Consider the following 20587-nt stretch of genomic DNA (forward strand, 5'->3'; position numbering starts at 1 on the left):
ACATGGCCCACTTGTTTCAATGTTAGCTCTTACGTCACTGTATCTTACGTTTACAATTCTACGATTCTACGAGCGCGTGCGAAGACTATACTAATTAAGATCTTTCTTGTGACGTAATCGCAACCACGCTTTTATATTTAAACTTTTTTTAATTTTATTTTATAATTAAATTTATTGGAGGATAAATCAAAATATTTTTGACCTCGCTTGGCTTTCTATAATAGAAATTTACCGAAAGTGTCGCCACCTATGAAGTGGCGTAGATGAAAGATAAAAATAAATTATGCTTAATGATCACTTTTAAATCAAAACGTTTTTAAGTCAATTAATAGTGAAAAACATTTTGGAAGTAATTAATTGAAATGTAATAAAACATTAATAATAAAATTATAAATTACAAATACAACGACAGATGGCGACGGTCTCTCTACCGCCCAAAACAAATCAGAAACGGACGTTTTGTAGGAACAAAGATTCTTTATGGTACGACGAGAAAACAGTGTTGCCAATGTGTGGGATAAATCCCACATTGTGGTATTTTTGGCGATTTTTGGGCTGTGTGGGATAAAGGGATTTTTAAGCGAAAATCATTGATTTGGTGGGATTTTTGGCCTGAATTTTTGAAAAAGCACTATTTCCAGAAATTCATAAACCGAAAATATCAGACTTATTTAATCACAATAACCATAATATTAAATCTCTTGCAATTTTAAAAATACTGCTCATTTAAGCGTACGTTTCAACCAAAGAAGATGGTAAAATGACTTAACAAAACATTTCCTATAGATTTTTTTTATAAAAATTATTAGTAATTTTGAAAATATTTGGCATGTTTTCCGCTGAGTTTTGGGAGGGGGCGTGGCTAAAAACGTGTACGGGGTTTGGCTTGAAATTTTGGAACTGGATTGTGGGATTTTCGCTCGTCAAACATTGGCAACACTGCGAGAAAGAGTAATAACAGTTTTGATTATGTTCCTACTGAGCTAAACATTTATAGACCCATGAAGGGTACGACTCAAACTAACATTTTAGAGATTAGTAAATGAATTATCTTAATTTACGTCATTATTTCAGTATGAAATGTCATCTTTATCTCCTAAACAATTACGCCCTCAAAGCGGCAATCAAATTTAGACTAAATAATTGGTTTTAGATTCCGAAATGCTAATGGATTTAGAGTGCATCCCTTATTTATACCATGGATAGTAGATTTTAGAGGATCGGTAAAAAGCCTGGTTTTTAACCCCCGTAAACCAATCACACTAAGGGAGTCGTCCAAGGTTATTTGAAAAAAAAAAAACAAGTATCGCTAAGAGTGGACGATACTGTTCGAAAAAAGAAAAAAGATAAACACGAAGTACATTTTTACGCCAAAAGGTATTTTTTCATGTTTTTATAGATTAAATATGATATACTAAATATCAGTTGATAGTTTTTATTGAATTAAAAAACCAAAATTAAAAATTACTAAAATATAAAGCGCAAAAATTACGTAACAATATCAACCGCGTTAGATTGCCATTTTGAAATTTTAAGATCACGTGGTACAAACGACCTTGCAAGACTCCCTCGGAGTCTCTCGAGCTGATTGATAAGCGGGGAGAAATAAAATGCACTGTGGAAGGGTATCGAAAACCTGTCCTCTTAATTTACTGTCCATGTTTATACTAGATGGCGTCAATTTCACCTTTTAGGCCGGAAAAACTATAAACAATACCGTTGCCATAATTGGTACGATTGTACTTTTTTCGTTACAATCTCAAATTCTAGGAACAAAAGTATATTTTTGGTTTTATTGTAGACATTTTGGTATGATTTTAAGATTTGGGAAGTTTTCTTTTTGGTGGTTCTTCCAAAACCATAAAATTGTGAAAAAAAAACGACTTGTGAGAAGCTCCTGACCGAGGGGCTAACCACTCTCTGTACACCGATTACATAAATATGAAAATGAGTACAGCCTTTGGTAGTGCTAAATCTGTACTCACTTACGTAATCATTTTAGTGCAGTCAAAGCTACAGGCCTGTACACCGATTACGGGGAGTGATCAGCCCCTCGCTCCTGACCAGGCTAGATTTCCAATAATTTGAAATTTTTTGCGTTAGAGACTCATAACTCATAAGCTCAATGTTACCAAATTATGTTTGTTCCATATTTCAATTTTAAAAGTGAAACAATTCTGCGATAAAATAAACTTAAGCGCCATCTATTGAAACTTGTTCATACTAAAAATATACAGAAATAGATGGCGCCCTGTTTTTTACAGTAAAAGTACAAAACGAACTTTTCCTTATTACCCAATGGTACAATTAGAAAACAGCTAGCGGCAAACATTCCGGTTCCTTATTACCCAATGGTACAATTAGAAAACAGCTAGCGGCAAACATTCCGGTTCAACACGAGAAAATGGCTCCAGAAAAGAACGCCAAAAACAATTACAATCTTAATGCTATTTAGATAATTTTAAACTACATTTTAGACTACGGCCGCCATCTGTTCAAAATCGGCCTGTAATGGTGTTATTCCTGTGAAACTTTAATAAAAATTTAAATTTAAAACACAGAACCAAATTAAAAGATAAGGTGTATAATACTCATTTTTAAATTAACGGCGTTAAAAATCAACCGAAAACCAGATTATGAAATTGATAAAACCAGGTAGAGGAACTTCTAACAGGCTGACAGTTGATTGAAGACTGGCAAGAAAAAAGGCGCAGTAATTTGTTTCGAAGGTCGTAATCACTCACTTTAAAGGTATTTCAACATCCTTTAACAGTATACTAGGACCAAACGAGAATTTGATAGCGATGGGTTTAAATTTATGACGCAAGTGGAGAAGCGATATAATGTCCTTTAAAATCGCTGATGGGATTCTAGTCTGTCTATTTTTTATCCAAGGGCCAAGGACATAAGCTGAAAAAAGTACCACAAATACGGCTGTTTGAATCACGTTCTACGTTTCGATAATTTTCAAGCGCCCATCTTGTTATCGCAATGATAAGCATGTCGTTGTAAAAAGGGGTTTTGGAAAGATAAAGATAATACAGATATTGATTTATTGATATAATAAAATATTACGAGATATAAATAATATTTTAATTGCAGGTCATTTATATTTCTGTTTTGAAAGTGAAACGGATTTATTTTAAGATTATTATTCTATTGCTTATCTCAATTATCAACACGGATATATATGTTTCAATCGGTATAGCTAGTTCAAATTTTACCGGAAATTTTTTTTTTCAAATTATTCCATAAAATAGCAGCAACAGTTTCTTTCTCAAATATAACCCCCACAAAAGTATTCAATTAAAAAATAATGCACACAAAATCTTTATTTAAAAAAATATTCCCCACAAAAAACTTTAATTTCAAAAATATTCCGCACCAAAATCTTCCATTTCAAAAAATAACCCCCACAAAATGTTTCAATTTAACAAAAACCACAAAAATATTAAATTTAAAAAACACAAAAAATATTTCATTTCTAAACAGTCCCCACCAACGAATTAAATTTAAAAAATACCCCCACAAAAATATTCAATTTATAAATAATCCCCACCAAAGTATTCAATTTAAAAAATATCTCCCATAAAAATAAACAATTTAAAAATAATCCCCAAGAAAATCTTAGATTTAAAAAAATAACTTCAACAAAAATCATGAATTTAAAAATAACCAACACCAAAGTATTCAATTTGAAAAATAACCCCCACAAAAACCAACAATTTACAAATAATCCCCACAAAAATCATCCATTTAAAAATAATCCCCACAAAAGTATTCAATTTCAAAAATAACGCCCAAAATCTTAAATTTCAAAACAATATATCCCACAATTTTAACTGTATTAATTAATTAAATAAATTGAAGTGTTAAATATTGTCAGGGTTTTCGAGGTTAGAAAATCCGGTTTTAAATTAAGTTTTGAATCATTACAAAGTCGAAATAGTTGATATTGTAGAAAACAAATATACTTCTCGAGGATGCAATTTGAATTTGGTTTAGGTATTTACGAGGCCACCAAAAAGTGACCCTGCATCCAAATTTGCATTAGTTTAAAGGGAATAAAACCTCCAGCGCGTTCTTTATGGAAGACCCCATCAATTGCCTTTATTCCCTTCACAATCAGCGATTATCAGCGCCGCAGGTGTGATAAGCCGTGGGAGGCAGCGGACAATATTGGAACCAAAGGTGGGGACTATTCTAGGACTAAATTTTAGTCATTTATTTTGAAGTTAAACGATATCAAAACTGGTTTTTCCTGGTTAATTTGATTATTATTATAATTATTATACTCAGTTGCAACCTAAGAAGTATGGATTCATATTTATAGTTGATCACCTAATTTAACAATTCTGATATTGGCGCTAGTTAGGTGGAAAAACAAATCGTAGCACGTGTTAGCAAATTCTATTGTGTTATATTACCATTACTTCCTTCATGATATCATATGTAACATAATTACTCATAAGTATGCCTCTGTATAATATTTAAATAGAAAAAAATTCAATGAGACCTTGTTTCACGCGGAACATACATTGAGCGGACCCAAAAATGCAAAAATGCTTATAATCCTTGCGCTATTGAATTACCATGGAAATGAAATCATGTGATCGCGAGGCACGAGCTAAACTTGACATGGGCAAAGCGTGAGGAATTCTCACTAACTTCCTTTTCCCATCAATAAAGTTGATGACGAGTATTTCGTCACGGAGTTGTAAGTGAGGTAATTTACGTCATATCCCGTGAACAAGGTTTCATTTACGAAAATGCTTTTATTTCATACTTATGAGTGATTATGTTACATATGATGATATTTCTTAAAACTAGAGTAAAGATAAAGTTAGAATTACGATATTATTGTTCTCGGATTATGAATTTCAAAATAAAATAGCATAAAAACTTAACTTCACATAACAATGGACACGATAAAGAAAAGTTTAGAACCATTTGTAAAAGGAAACCAAATTACATAATCCTAAATTTCAAAATAACTAATTAATTAACTATATTTACGGCCAACTGAACAAAAGAGTGTGTAGTGTACTCGGGGAAAATAATAAAAAAAACCCTGAGTTAATACTTCTCTAAATACTTATTTGTGTATGTCAATGGTTTCCTAGGTAACCGTGACAGGCAAAACCCAATCATCACCGAACGTAAAGTAGAAGTTTTCAAGGTCCCCCAATCATCATATAATGGAATACTAATACCATAGAATTACCGAGAGGCGTTCGTTAAAACAAAGGCCCATTTTATCGCGTCAGGTTTCTTGCCTAATGCAGTGCTACCAGAAAATAATTGATTTTATTTCCGCGACCATATTGATTTTCCCTATTTCAGTCAATGGAAAGTAAAGAAGATTACGTCACTAAAAAAACTTATAGGCAAAGGCTTATCAAGACGAAATATTTTGGAGTGACAGTACACAAGCGGCTAAAAAATCAGCCGATAACCAATTCAGATAAATCAATCTCGTATAATAATACATTATCGATTCGATTATTAAATAGCTGCTGGCGTGACCAAAGGGCACGTGCAAGAGCACCCGAGTTTGCCGGCGACAAAGGCGTCACCGAATTCGCGACAACTCTGTTGCCCGCACTTCCAACGGGTTGTTTATTTTTACGAATTTCAAACTGCGAACTCACGGAGTAGAGGCTCCTCGAAAGTAGGCTAATGTGTACGGCGAGACTATGACGTCAGCGAAGGCGTGGCAACGGGAGGGAGGGAGGTTAAGAGGGAAACTTAGGTTCCCCGTGAAGAGGGTAAACACAACGTTATGACTAAGACAGAAGTGTTCTTAACGATTAAATATTTTTCTGCTGGTGGTGTTATCGTGAACGTATGGAAACACGCAAAATAATGCGTGTACAAAAGTGATTTAAATTTAAGCCGCACGTAAAATGTAAAAATTAAATTTATGAACCACATTTTTAGGATGTAAAAATTTTCGAAACACAATTTTCTCTTTCCAAACGTATATTTTGAAAAATCTGCGGAAACCTGCGAAATGTTTCAAGCGAATAACATTAGCAGGATAGGGAAATGGACGCTCATCTCGTAAGAGATAACATTATATATTTCGGATGATATATAATATCAGGAAACTATAGAGGTATACACTTGGAATGTCTAAGGTTCCATTGGGACGGTGATACGAAAGCGCGTCGAGAAAAAGGCGGGGCTTAACTACGTCAATTGTAAGACGTAACGCGACATTTCAAATTCATTGGCTCGAGGTTTGACGCGAAAAGAATGCGTCGTCATGGTAACAAATAGGCGATCTTCCCGCGCAAAAAAGGCTTATAAAACAATGGATTTAAAAACCTCAATTTGTTATCGTACTTAATATTTTGAAGTAATTATAATGTTCTTCGCGAAAGAAGTGTAGTCTGTGATACATAATTTCAGGTATTTTTATGGTTATAAAAGAGATAATCAGGTAAGCTAATAATATAATAACCATGACTAGGCTTAATGACGAGTTTTCGTCGAATTAGGGTAGCGAGGCGCGAGAGGTTTTCTCGTGAGTTTTCCCGCTTTAAGACACGCCCGTTTCATCACGGCCGTAAAAATCTTCCTTAGACATTCCAAGTATATACCAATATAGTTTCCTGATAATATACTATAATAATATAATATAATATAATATTATTGTATATAATATCAGCGAATGAATAATTTCCAACACAATGAAATCTAAATCCCGCAATCAACTCTAGCCAGCCAAATATGGTAAAGCTAACACTTTCAATCTCAAAAGTAAAATTAAATAGCCTGGCTTCTCGTCGACTCCAATATCATTGAAAAAATAATTTTCGACCCGTTTACGAGTGTCATCAAATTCGCCGTTTCTATTAAGCCTAAAGCCAGACAACCTTAAAGGGGTTAAATTTATGATCACAAATGCATCAACTGCGTCTCATTGTTTATTTGAAGCCAGCCTTGAGGGTCTTGCCTTGAAGCAACACACTCGACTCGTAAAAGCGCACCTTTTCGCCTCTTCAATATCCCCACGTCTAGACGTTACGTTAAAATCCATAACGTCGAAGTAAATAGCGTGTTTAGAAGTGGTTAAAAATAAACGTACCGGAGTTGCAGTGCAAAAGATTGTGTATTTTCTATTTGGGGCTTTATTTGCGAAAGTATTCATCTGGGCAGTTTTAACGGAATTTGGAAAATCAACAGTCCTAAATGGGTTGTCATGGGGATAATTACGTTATCCATGACGTCAATACGTACGAATTTGGCACGATTTTTTTTTATAGTGGAAGGCTTCATTCATTGATTTGGGTACATTTGTCCGAATGCCAGAAAACAGGATCGTATGTCCGAAAACGTATTTCATTTGCCCGAAAAATTTATCACAACTTTTGTTGGTGATTTAGTCGTTCAATTTATGTTAACTTTACTGGCGAATTTCATATGTTCGAATAATCGTTTGTCCGTTTTTTCGAACATTAGGAATTGGTTGTTTTTTTTTCTAATATTGTTAATATAAGAAAATAGTAACATTAACGTGAACCTAACCTAACCTAATATATCCACAACATTCAACGCAATTCCCACAAATTTAAAGTTAACACGAATATGAAGTAAAATATACAATATATAGATTTAGCAGCAATTAAGAAAAAACAACTTGAACAAACAACGATATTTACAATGTAGTTTTTATTTTTAATTCTTGCACTAAAAATAAATCCGGACCAAAAAAACAGCAATAAGAAATACTAATTTAGCGACAGAATTCGGACAAGTGATGCTACCGATTTGGACGAATGAAACAAACAAGTTGACCAATTTGAACAAATGAAACATTTGTTATTTCGGCGGTTCGGACGAATGAAATTCGAACATTTGTTCCACCGTTCGGACGATTGAAATTCGAACAAATGTACCTACCCCCATTCATTGATTGATTGATTAAATTTTCTGTTTGATCTAAGCCCAATTTCGACAAATATTAGCTCCAAATATTGCGAAATTAGATTTTTTTTGTAAGCTAGGTGTTGGAAATTTATCCCCGAATTTGGCGGAAAGATACACGAATTTCCGGTTCAAATTTCGACATTTGTATCGACTTTTTAATATGGGCGTTTATACGTGAAATTTTAATGAGCGAGTTTCAATACTATCTGAGAGCTAGACCGTTTTATTTTTAAAGATTAGAGCCTGTGGAACAATAGGCGAAACTATAGATTCCGGCGGGACTGAAAAGATGGTAGGCACGTGACTTTGTGGAGGACTGCAGCGCCATCTATCCTAAGAAATAAGAACTATTATTTATTTAATTTTGCTAATGGCGGTTTAAATTTCGATCGATTCATATAAATTATCTAATTATTATTATTCATTGAAACATTTTGTAATAGAAAGGTGTCAGTTAATATACTGTTTGCAGTATCTGGAAGGAATATATTTTTATTTACCATCGCACGGCCAACTATGAACACGAGTTACCGAATCGAAGTTGGCTGTGATATGGTAGCCACGTGATTTTGTTTTCCCATTTTAACAAGCTGGTTAAGACCAAATTTACTTTATAGTTTCGCCTATTCAGTACGCTCGTCCATCTCATTAATCAGGAATCAGGGGTGAGATCTGTGTCGAGGCCACGCCAACGAGGGGTACTTGTGGACAGGGACGAGACACCCGTGGCGGAAGTATAACAACCACCCGTTGGGGGATTGGTGGTCTGACGCGTGGGATTACAGGACTTCGCCACTAGCCCGGACAGTTAGACTTCCGTGACGTATGACGTCAGATTGAGGTTCCTTTTGTGGTGAAAAGTACCATCCAGATAGTTATTTTTAAAGCTGATAGATGGCGGTGGGGTTATCGAAACTCGCTTATTAAAATAATTTAAATTATTAGAAATTTAATTATTTAAGACAGGCCCGTATATGGGGGCCCCCAAATGAATACTTGAGCATCCCCAACCCGACCAACCCTAAAAAAATCAATTGCTCAACTACCAACTAATATAATATAAAATCGGTTACCTGTATTTTTAATAAAATATCCGTTTTTCAACGAAGTCGAAATTCATAATTTAAAAAATAACAAAAAAAAACCAATTTCGGTTTATTTACTAATTTCAGAAGTGGGAGTTAAAAATTACGATTTTTAGCATCAAGGCATTGACACCCCCCCCCCTACAAAATTTGAGCGCCCCCGAGATTTGGCGGCTGGTTACGGGCCTGATTTAAGTCAAGTTCGAAAGGTTTCCCATTAAACGGATAATCTAGAAAATAACTATCTACATCATTTAAAATTGGGTAAAAGATAAGGAAATGCATTAAAAAAACAGAGCGATATCGAAAACAGTTCAATGAAAATGGCATTTATTAATTCGGAAATCAACCTTGAGAAAAGCCACTACATTCTTCGGAATTGAAAATCGTAAATTTCCAACGAAGAAAGTGTCAGTTATCTGGCCAATTTGACAGACCACTAAACACGAATTAAAACTACAAGGACGTACGTTTCTAAGTAACCAAAACATTCACCTGTTTTCATTATCAATTAAAAACTGATTCAACTAAAGCTGGAAACATAAGTAACATAATAACTATAAGTATGATACTTCCTATACAGTGTGTTAACTAAAAAACGGTACAGAGCTAATATCCCAAATGTGTTTTAGGTACGAATTTGAAATTTTAAAACGTGTTGAGGGTCATTCAACCATGAAAATTTCAATGACCTTGAACCGTGTCTTCAATGTCATTCAAAATGTATCGCGAGAACCATTAGACATAGAAACAAGAAAGTCGTAAGGAGAATAATTATCAATAGGTGACACATGACCCGTCTTGTTTGGTAGGGTGCTCTTAGACTACACCGACTAGCTTCCACAAGCCTTCCTAGCGGGGGGGGAGCAAGGAAGAAGTAGGAAGGCTTGTGGAAGATAGTCAGTGTAGTCTAAGCGCACCCTACCAAACAAGAGGGGTTATACTCCCTTTAAGGGCTAATAAATCGAAAACTACTAGTTCTAAGGCATCAACATTTTCATGACAAACTAGTTTTAGTGGGGAAATTCGAAATTTGCAAATAATTGATAACCCCTAGAGCATTTTGTTTCAAAATAATTTAATATAAGCGGGTAAACCTAAAATGGACGAAATACTTGTTTCGATCGAACTTTTGAAAGAAATTTTAAGGAATTTTAAATAATATTATTTATTTTTGTAGACACTGACACTTTCGAACAGCTCCAAGTTGGACTCGCATATTATCATCATGGGTATATTTCGCCTTGGGCATATTTAATCTCTAGGGGGCCTTGTGCTGAACTTGACCTTGAGTGCCCAATAGCTCTGAATATCAGTTCGGAGTAATTTTTGCTAATTGACATACTTAAGGTAATTATGTTACTTATGGTAGTATGAATATTTTTATTTTGAACAACAACGCAGTTTGCCCTCATTCGGAACGGTTTTGTTACTATGACCTTGTGCACGCGCCGCCACTCAAAAAGTGATTCGAAGGGCAACGTTTAGAAACTTGCTTAGTTTTCATTGCCAAGGCTTAGTTGGAAATTTATGTCGAAACTTTTAACTACACGGTCAACTTTGATCTCTCGCTAAAACGGCCAACCCATTCGCCGAAATTTCGCGAGCAAGGATTTTTTCGCTATATAACGAGCTTGAGCTTGGCCCTGAATTCATACAGTTTTTTTATACTGGCTTCAATGCAAAAACTATTCTAAAAACATTACTTCGCCAGGGGCGCTCAACTCCTACAGATATCTTTTCCTCGTAGGTTAACATAGAAACTTCAACGAATGGGTTGGACGCTATAGCGCGAGATCAAATTTGGCCGTGGCTGATATAAACCTTGAATGTGTGAAAATCAGTTCGTAACTTCGGCGATGGTTTTGATAATTGTCATATTTAGGGTATTGTGTTACTTTTTCTGGAAATTATTCAGGGCGGGGTTGACACGCTTTTTCACATTTAAATTTCCTGACTCTTCAGGTTTTACCTGACTTATGTATAATCCAAATTTGTCAATTTTTTACTTATTATTTGAGTAAACATTTATCGTTTACAACCAAAATTTAATATCCACATTTATCTTTTGACAATTTTGCTAGTTCTTGGAATTCCCTATTTTTTCCCTGGCTTTTATATTTAATTTTTAAATTCCCTATTTTTTCTCTGACTTTTAGACTAATTTTTAAATTCTCTATTTTTTCTCTGACTTTTAGACTTAATTTTTAAATTCCCTATTTTTTCTCTGACTTTTAGACTTACTTTTTAAATTCCCTATTTTTTCTCTTGACTTTTAGACTAATTTTTAAATTCCCTATTTTCCCCTGACTTTTAGATTCATTTATATTTTCCCAAAACTCATAAAATGCTGGATTTTCGTCAATAAAAGCAGATTTTATTATATATTTTATGCCTTCTTAGGTGCTCTCCACATATTGTTGCTTGTTGAAGATGGAGTTTTTATTACTATGGAGGCGGAATATTTTAAAGGTAAAACTTCCATATCAAGAGATTTAATGCCATCGAAGTACAGACTAAGTAACGAAATCGATAGTATGGACCTTGGAAGTAATGAGAACTTGATCTTAGATTTATTTATTGTTTTTTTTAGATCCATTAAAGATAGAGACTTGGTTCCAATTAAAAAAGTGTTCCTCATCACAACTTATTTTGAAATGGATGAAAACCGAAGTTCGGAACCTGATAAATTTTATACCAAACACAAGAAGGGAATGATAACCCTAATAAATCGAATACTAGTTCTAAGGCATCAAAATTTTCATGACAAACTAGTTTTAGTGAGGAAATTCGAACTTTGCAAAATAGGATGACCTTGAACCACTGGTTCCAAATATTTTGAAATACAGACCCGTGAAGTTCTTAAAGGGAATATAACCTGCAAAGCAATCTTTATGGAAGACCCCTTCAATTTTTCAAATTTCCCGTACAGTGGCGCCAAACATTTCTAAAGCCAAAGGCAAGAGCGGCCAGAGCTACAAACGTTGGTGTTCCACACCAAATACCTGAGGTTATATTCCCTTTAAGGTACGGGATCTTTTTGGTGTCATTTTGTGACTCCAAGGTATTCCGCTGATGGAGTCATTGTCGTCCAAGGTACCTGGCTTACATTTCTGGTCGTGGCTGTCGTCTTCAGTGCAGATTTCGCCTATTTTTTATCACGATAAATCTTGGAATCAACTTGAAAATCCCGAAATCTGGTCGAAAATCGGATGTTCAGTCCCAAAATCTCGAAATCAGCCTAAAATACCAGAAATCAACAAGAAAATGTATTTTATAGTTAATCCCGAAAAGTTGACTACAAGTCAAATTGATGCAGGCTTTATTTTATGTTTGATTCTGTTATAATTTCCGGCAAACAATGGAGACACGCCAACGTGAGACATCGTCTGGACACGAGTCGATGTGACGGGAGACGTCGTCTTGACACGTGAAACGATTAAACTTGTAATTTTTAATTAGATATCAATATAATTATCGGAATGCCAACTGTAGCTTTGACAAGCCTTTAAAATGTTAACTTTTTAACGTGGGGTACTATTATATATTTAAATCGGGTTTGTCACAAGCGTTGCCTACGTTATTTTAAAGACCCGTGCAGGCTTGTTTCTTTGCTTGTGATTCACGGAAGATGGCTCTCTGATCTCGACCTAGTAGACGTTATTCCTATTTCCTCCAAGGGGGGGATTTTGGAAGCTGATAAATAGAATAGGGGAAGTAGAAGATATTTTACCAGGGTATCCATGCATTTTTTGCTCAATTACTTACGGCAATCCTGTTTTCCAGTCATTGAAGAACAGTTTTGACAAGCTGCAAGCATCTTTTGAAGTAAAAGAAAGATAAGTGCGTCGAAACCAGCCTTGGAAATAACGGTGGTCAGGTGGTCAAAGACCAGTTAATTAATTGCTCAGACCAGTTTATTTATTCAAAATTTGGGGGGTCACTGGTCACCGTGTCCAGTTAATTAATTCGAAATAATAACAAAAAAAACAGAAGGTGACCAGTTTAATAATTCCAAATAATGGGAGATGACCTATTAATCCAAGGTTTATATCAATTTCTATGTACAGCGACTCCGCTTACTACCGCCGCGGCCACACGTCGAGGTTTTATGTAGAGTCCATTCGCTCGCATCCCTCGAACGAGTTGAACTGTCTAACCCCCCTCTGGCCTCAAACCCTCAATCATGGACTCTAAATTAAACGCCTCAATCCTCTAGTCTCACTTTCCCCCGAGTACGCTAGGCTACCTGGCTACGCGGTAACGGACCGGGGACTCTGGAGTTACGGGGCCTAGAGAAAGAGAGATAATAGAGTGTTGTCGTCTTATACGATTTTGAAAACTTGTAACGTCACAGCTGTAGTGTTAATGGTGGCCGCCATGACAGTTACCGTTTTTTATCAATAGGCAAATTACAACGGTGACGTCGCAGGGTTTCAGACGACAACACTCTATACGGTAAATTACGAGGGTCTTCTAGGCTATGGTAGTAGTCTTAGGTGAGATAGTACTATATTGTACTATTCATGTGGTACTCATAAAATAAAGTTAACTATTTTGAATACGTGTAAAGTTAATGTTACCAACATAATCTAACTTCTAAACATTTAGTATAGGTTTTTTTAGGCTTATAAATGACATTGGAACATTTTATATAAGACCAGTTTAATAATTCATAAGCTAGGGGGTCACTGGTCATAAGGACCAGTTTAATAATTCATATGCTAGGGGGTCACTGGTCATAAGGACCAGTTTAAAAAAAATCATTATTTCCAAGGCTGGTCGAAACCCTGTTAAAATGTCGTCTGCTGGCTCAATTCTAATCCTCATATTCCAAAATGAGCTGCTTGCGGGAAATTAACAATTTTCTTTGAGACCAAACAATATTGTGTATTAAAAGCATTCAAATTAATACACTATATGTCCTCACCTTTCTTTCCCTTAATTCTGGAAATTAAACTTCTTTAAAGAAGCTAAAAAAGTAAATTACACCTCAATTGGTTATAATGCAACGTCATATTTTTGGTAGGTCTTGACTCTTGATAGTACTGTTGAAACCTTGCCGTTGCCTAGGCAACGAGATCCAGTTATACGAGTGAACCAAGTGGCCAGAATTGTCAAACTAAAATTACGGAAATTTATGAATTGAAGACATATCTCGTGCACGGGCCTTTATAATAGCGGGGAATTTTCAGAATTGGAATAATATCGGGGAATTTTCAGATTTGGAATAAAGTCGGGGAATTTTCAGTTTTGGAATAAAGTAGGGGAATTTTCAGTTTTGGAATAAAGTCGGGGAATTTTCAGATTTGGAATAAAGTCGGGGAATTTTCAGATTTGGAATAAAGTCGGGGAATTTTCAGATTTGGAATAAAGTAGGGGAATTTTCAGTTTTGGAATAAAGTCGGGGAATTTTCAGATTTGGAATAAAGTCGGGGAATTTTCAGATTTGGAATAAAGTCGGGGAATTTTCAGAATTGGAATAAAGTTGGGGAATTTTCAGATTTGGTATTAACATTTGTAACATAATTACTCATAAGTATGCCACTGTGCCTTTATTCCATTCAAAAATCTTCACTAACGGTTTGTTTCACCACGAACCAGTAAAAAGGTGGACTACGTTAGATTTTAACCTTTTTATTCACCCTAGTAATGTTTTGAGTCACAGTAAAGCCAATGGAAAACCTTTAAATTGAGAAGGAATTGCGTCGAAATTTTAGTCAGCCCAATGTAGCTATATTGAAATTCATAAACTCGCTCGGTTTGTGCGGATGAAGATCAATAATGAGTAGTTTAAAAAAGAAAACGTTGGGGAAAATGACCCACACGGTTCGGTTGAGAGATCGCTTTCCGAAAATGAAACAAAAGTAGTCGAAGTGGGATATTCCACCAGCGTTATTAAAACCCATACCAAGCCTAGAAGAGTTAGGCCTAGGCTCAAAAGAATCTGCAAAGACTCCAACCTTGTAGATGCCCCACAAAAGCTCAACCTGAATTTCAACTATTTTTTCAATAAACCTGCTTCTTTTATTTGACAATGAAAATTAATTTTAGAACGTGAGTCTACGAAAACTTCATTAATTGCATTAACAGCACTTGACAGTATATTGTAGTTCATTTTAGCTCCTAAGCCTTGGTTGTTCAAACCGGTTTGTTTACTAAAATAATGTCCGTCGGATTATCAGAAGTAGAGCTAATTGAGCGACGGCATAATCAGCATTTGAGATTCGATGACGTCAAATATTACGTAGAGTACGGATGACGCAATATCTGTGATACAAACTGTTAGTGAAGAAATAGAGCTAGTGGCATACTTATGAGTAATTATGTTACATATGGTATTAACTTTATACCAAATCTGAAAATTCCAAGACTTAATACATTTTCGGAAAATTCCCCGACTTTATACGAATTCTGAAAATTCCCAGACTTTATACCAATTCTGAAAATTCACCGACTTAATACTATTAAATCGGTGAATTTTCAGAATTGGTATAAAGTTGGTGAATTTTCGGAAAATGTTTAAAATCGGGGAATTTAAATTTTCCTGAAATTTTTATGAAAGTGATCTACAAAAACTTAGGGTTTGTAAGCTTTCCAATTAGCTTTTTAGTTAAAAATAACGTGAATATACTAATTAATAATGTTAAAAATTTATTAATTTTCGCCTTTAAAAAGTCAGGAATAAATATTTCAAAATTGTCGTTGAAACGTCATGGAAATTTAATCGGAATTTATTGTGGTAACCCTGTCAGTAGATGAACCTTGACTCTTAACAACATACCTAACGCCGTCGCCGTGCCTAACGTAGCCCGAAAAGATTAGTCGACCAAGTTTGATTCCTCTTCTATATTTTCTATGAGCGAAAGATGTCTATTTTTCAAACTATGATTACTGAAATTACCGCAAAGTACAACTTTATTAAATTGGCATGCCGAATGTTTTGTGTTTCCTAAAAACGTGACAGTCAAAGTAGCCTCTTCTCTGTAATAATATATTTGGTTATTTCTCAATAAAAATGTAAACTTTGAATGCTTAACAAACTCTTTAAAAATTCAGTCACGTCCCGACTATTAATTTTTGGTACATAAAAACTAAATTTCGGTGGACTTTGTAGCTGTTTATTTTCGAACCCATCTCGTTCAATTAATTTTGTTTCGATTTCGTCTCTATGGGTTTGTGTGTCTTCGGCCTTTTGCGTTTGGTACTGGTTTAGTCGACGGCGAAAATTCCCAGCTATGATTTTACCTTTATTTCGTTAATGATCCTAATTTCTGCGTGCTGTCTCTCGACTCTCTCATCCGAGGTACCGGCTTAGAATGACAAGGCTTAGCGTGACCAGAAAAACTGCAAATTCATTGCAGGAAGCCATTTTGGCGCTGCGGTGAATTAATAACTCGTAGAAAGTATTACCAACAGGTTCACAGGGTCATTTGAAGAACATGGCATGATGGCCCTATTCACAATACGTTCCGAACCGGAGGCCTCTAGTCGGGATGGAGATTGGAGACCGGAGGCCTCTAGTCGGGATGGAGATTGGAGACCGGAGGCCTCTAGTCGGGATGGAGATTGGAGACTGGAGACCGGAGGCCTCTAGTCGGGATGGAGATTGGAGACTGGAGACCGGAGGCCTCTAGTCGGGATGGAGATTGGAGACTGGAGACCGGAGGCCTCTAGTCGGGATGGAGATTGGAGACCGGAGGCCTCTAGTCGGGATGGAGATTGGAGACCGGAGGCCTCTAGTCGGGATGGAGATTGGAGACTGGAGACCGGAGGCCTCTAGTCGGGATGGAGATTGGAGACTGGAGACCGGAGGCCTCTAGTCGGGATGGAGATTGGAGACCGGAGGCCTCTAGTCGGGATGGAGATTGGAGACTGGAGACCGGAGGCCTCTAGTCGGGATGGAGATTGGAGACCAGAGGCCTCTAGTCGAGATGGAGATTGGAGACCGGAGGCCTCTAGTCGGGATGGAGATTGGAGACCGGAGGCCTCTAGTCGGGATGGAGATTGGAGACTGGAGACCGGAGGCCTCTAGTCGGTATGGAGATTGGAGACTGGAGACCGGAGGCCTCTAGTCGGGATGGAGATTGGAGACTGGAGACCGGAGGCCTCTAGTCGGGATGGAGATTGGAGACTGGAGACCGGAGGCCTCTAGTCGAGATGGAGATGGGAGACTGGAGACCTCTAATCGGGATGGAGATTGGAGACCGGAGGCCTCTAGTCGGGATGGAGACCTGGAGACTATAGTCCTCTAGTCACGATGGAGACCTGGAGACTATAGTCCTCTAGTCACGATGGAGACATGGAGACTATAGTCCTCTAGTCACGATGGGGACATGGAGACTATAGTCCTCTAGTCACGATGGAGACCTGGAGACTATAGTCCTCTAGTCACGATGGAGACCTGGAGACTATAGTCCTCTAGTCACGATGGAGACCTGGAGACTATAGTCCTCTAGTCACGATGGAGACCTGGAGACTATAGTCCTCTAGTCACGATGGAGACCTGGAGACTATAGTCATTTAGTCACGATGGAGACTGGGAGGCCAACCTTCCATTGGAAACTGGAGGTCCGGAGACTGGAAGCCCAACTTTTCAATAGAGAAACTAGAGACCTGGTGACCTCTAGTCACGATGGAGACTGGATGCCTCTAGTCACGATGGTAACCTGGAGGTCCGGAGACTGGAGGCCAACTTTTCAGTGGAGACTTGGTGACCTCTAGACACGATGGAGACTGGATACTGGATGCTTCTAGTCACGATGGAGACTGGAGACTAGAGACTGGAGATTGGAGGCCTCTAGTCACGATGGAAACCTAGAGACCGGAGGCCTCTAGTCACGATGGAGACCTGGAGACTATAGTCATTTAGTCACGATGGAGACTGGGAGGCCAACCTTCCATTGGAAACTGGAGGTCCGGAGACTGGAAGCCCGGAGACTGGAAGCCCAACTTTTCAATAGAGAAACTAAAGACCTGGTGACCTTTAGTCACGATGGAGACTGGAGACTGGATGCCTCTAGTCACGATGGAAACCTGGAGGTCCGCAGACTGGAAGCCCAACTTTTCAGTGGAGACCTGGTGACCTATAGTAACGATGGAGACTGGAGACTGGAGGCCTCTAGTCACGATGGAGACTGGAGACTGGAGACTGGAGATTGGAGGCCTCTAGTCACGATGGAAACCTAGAGACCGGAGGCCTCTAGTTGCGGTGGAGACTGGGGGCCCAACCTGCCATTGGAAACTGGAGGTCCGGAGACTGGAGGCCCAACCTTTCAGTGGAGACCCAACCTTTCAGTGGAGACCTGGAGACTAAAAGTGTTGCCAACTTATGCACGATAGGCGGCACGGAAAACCGTCACAGGCGCGCGCTTCAATCGTGTCGTAGACGTCAGTTTCAGGGAACCAATGAGATAATTAAAAGTAATTCTCCCGAAGTAGAGAGCGAAAGTAAGCTAAATGCGCCATTTTGTCGCATAGGCTGGGATAATAATAATTTTAACTGAATATATTCAAAATTCAATGACAGATAGCTAAAGAAAACTACCAATTGATTTCGGCAATTGTAACAATTGAAAAACATTTACGATAAGAAACAATATCAAGGCTTGAACGTTGGTTGGCATCTAAAGGAGGTTAATGTGGGTTAAGAATGTTATTTTCGTTTTCAATGTCTCTTCGCAAAATTGGCAGCGATTCAACACCTGCTAGCATATAGGATCTAGAGCTACATATCCTTGAAGAAATAAGGCAAGTCATGTATATATAATAAGAAGGTACTGATGGAACTTTCTAGAAAATCAGCTCATTTCATTTTAATTTAAGAGTAACAGCGCAGAATAACAACCGATTTATTTTAATACAGGGTTGCCACAAAATTTTTAGATTAAAATTCCCCAACTATTCCCTGTTTTCCCTGACTTTTTAAACCCAAAATTTTCATTTTATACTTTACTTTTATCAGAAGTTAATCAATTTTAATGGACTTATATTTCAGTAAAAAGGTTATTGCAATGTTGAAAAAATTAGTCAAACTTTCAAGGAAATAAATTATAATCATACTATTTGTCATAAATCTAGAGTAAAATTACCTTCAAAAAGTGTCAAGATAAAATTTAATTCCCTGACTTTTTACAAATTATTAAAATTCCCTGACTTTTTCCTGTTTTTCCTGACGTGTGGCAACCCTGTAATATACCGATCAATACGATACATTTTAAAAATTATTTTGCCAAAGAAAAAGAGACATGAAATGTTCAAATAATTAATATAATTATACTTAAATTAATTGATTTTAAAGCTACCTGAAAAAGCACTTTAATTTTGTTAAAGAGTTTTGTGGAGCTAATTAGAACGGCTTTCAAACTATACTACACTGATGCGTTTTTAAATATTTTAATAAAATTATTAAAAGTGGATGCGCTCTGTTGAAAGCGTCAACACTAAAAAGTACTTTACTAAAGTCCCTTGTGGGAACGAATTCAAATTTGCTATCTTTTAAGAAATTAAAATAATTCATATAATAAAATCACATTTAGTACCAAAACTACCTTTATATATTACGTTTTTTCCTCAAATTTAAGATAAAATTTCCCATCGTCGAAAATATTTATTATTAATGGCTTTAAAAGTCGCTTGATAACTAAGGTGCTGCCTAGGGTATTAGCCTAGCTGATTATTTTATTTTGAGCCGAAGATGTTGGCGCTTAGACGCGATTTCGTGTGCCTGGCGTTAACGCTAAGCCTAGTTCTAGTGTTAGGGCTAAAAGTCGATCACGTGTCCATGTACAAAGTGGGCGACATCATCACGGCGAGCAATGGCAAGAAGTATCGGGTTGGAATCGTCTGTAAGAGCCAGAAATGTTACCCGGGAATCTTCGCGGTGGACAACAACAGCGCCATCAGGAGAAGACCAAAGCCCAAAACGAAGAGCAAATAGGCTGACCACGAAGACAACCTGCTCCACTGATATTGAAATTCAGCAGTCTGTATTTTTATATAATTAATAAATAACTAAAAAAAGATTGCGTTTAAACAATAAATATACCTGTGTTTCAACAAAGTCATGCTCGATAAGTATAAATAAATACATTCTTATAATAATAAACAAAATAATATCTAATTAATGATCTATTGCGTTTAAAATAAAAACCAATCGATTAACCGATTGCGATACGATACCGTTTATTACCCATAACCGAGCCGATGAACTACACTCCTAAAATTTAACAGCTTCGAAAAGGAAATTATAAAAAAATAATATGCAATTAACGATCTATTGGGTTTAAAATAAAACAAATCGATTAACCGATACCATTGCGATATCGGTTATCACCCGTAATACCCTATTCAGACGAGGCTAATAAAACTGGGTTCAGTAAACCAAAGTTAAATTTTTATAGCACATTTCAGTATAGCTAAATAAGCTCTGGTTTCAAAAACTGGATCTAAACCCGGGTTTATAAGCCTCGTCTGTAAAGAGTATTACCGAGCTGTTTAACAACACTTAAATTTAACACCTTCAAAAAGGAAATAATTAAAAAAAAAATCCAATTAACGATCTATTG

At 36.6% G+C, this 20587-nt stretch overlaps 1 long non-coding RNA gene across 1 annotated transcript; it reads right to left on the reverse strand.

The window, feature by feature from the left end:
* Positions 1 to 12270: 12270 nt before the first annotated feature.
* On the reverse strand, positions 12271 to 15884 carry LOC149951699 (uncharacterized). The gene is made up of 4 exons (XR_016480036.1): positions 15805 to 15884; positions 13951 to 14142; positions 12789 to 12840; positions 12271 to 12716 (listed from the first exon to the last, which is right to left on the reverse strand). It is a non-coding gene; the product is annotated as an uncharacterized LOC149951699 (long non-coding RNA).
* Between the last annotated feature and the right edge of the window lie 4703 nt (positions 15885 to 20587).

This window comes from Leiobunum rupestre, chromosome 3, assembly GCF_980474605.1.
Source record: "Leiobunum rupestre chromosome 3, qqLeiRupe1.1.hap1, whole genome shotgun sequence".
Lineage (NCBI taxonomy): Eukaryota > Metazoa > Arthropoda > Arachnida > Opiliones > Sclerosomatidae > Leiobunum > Leiobunum rupestre.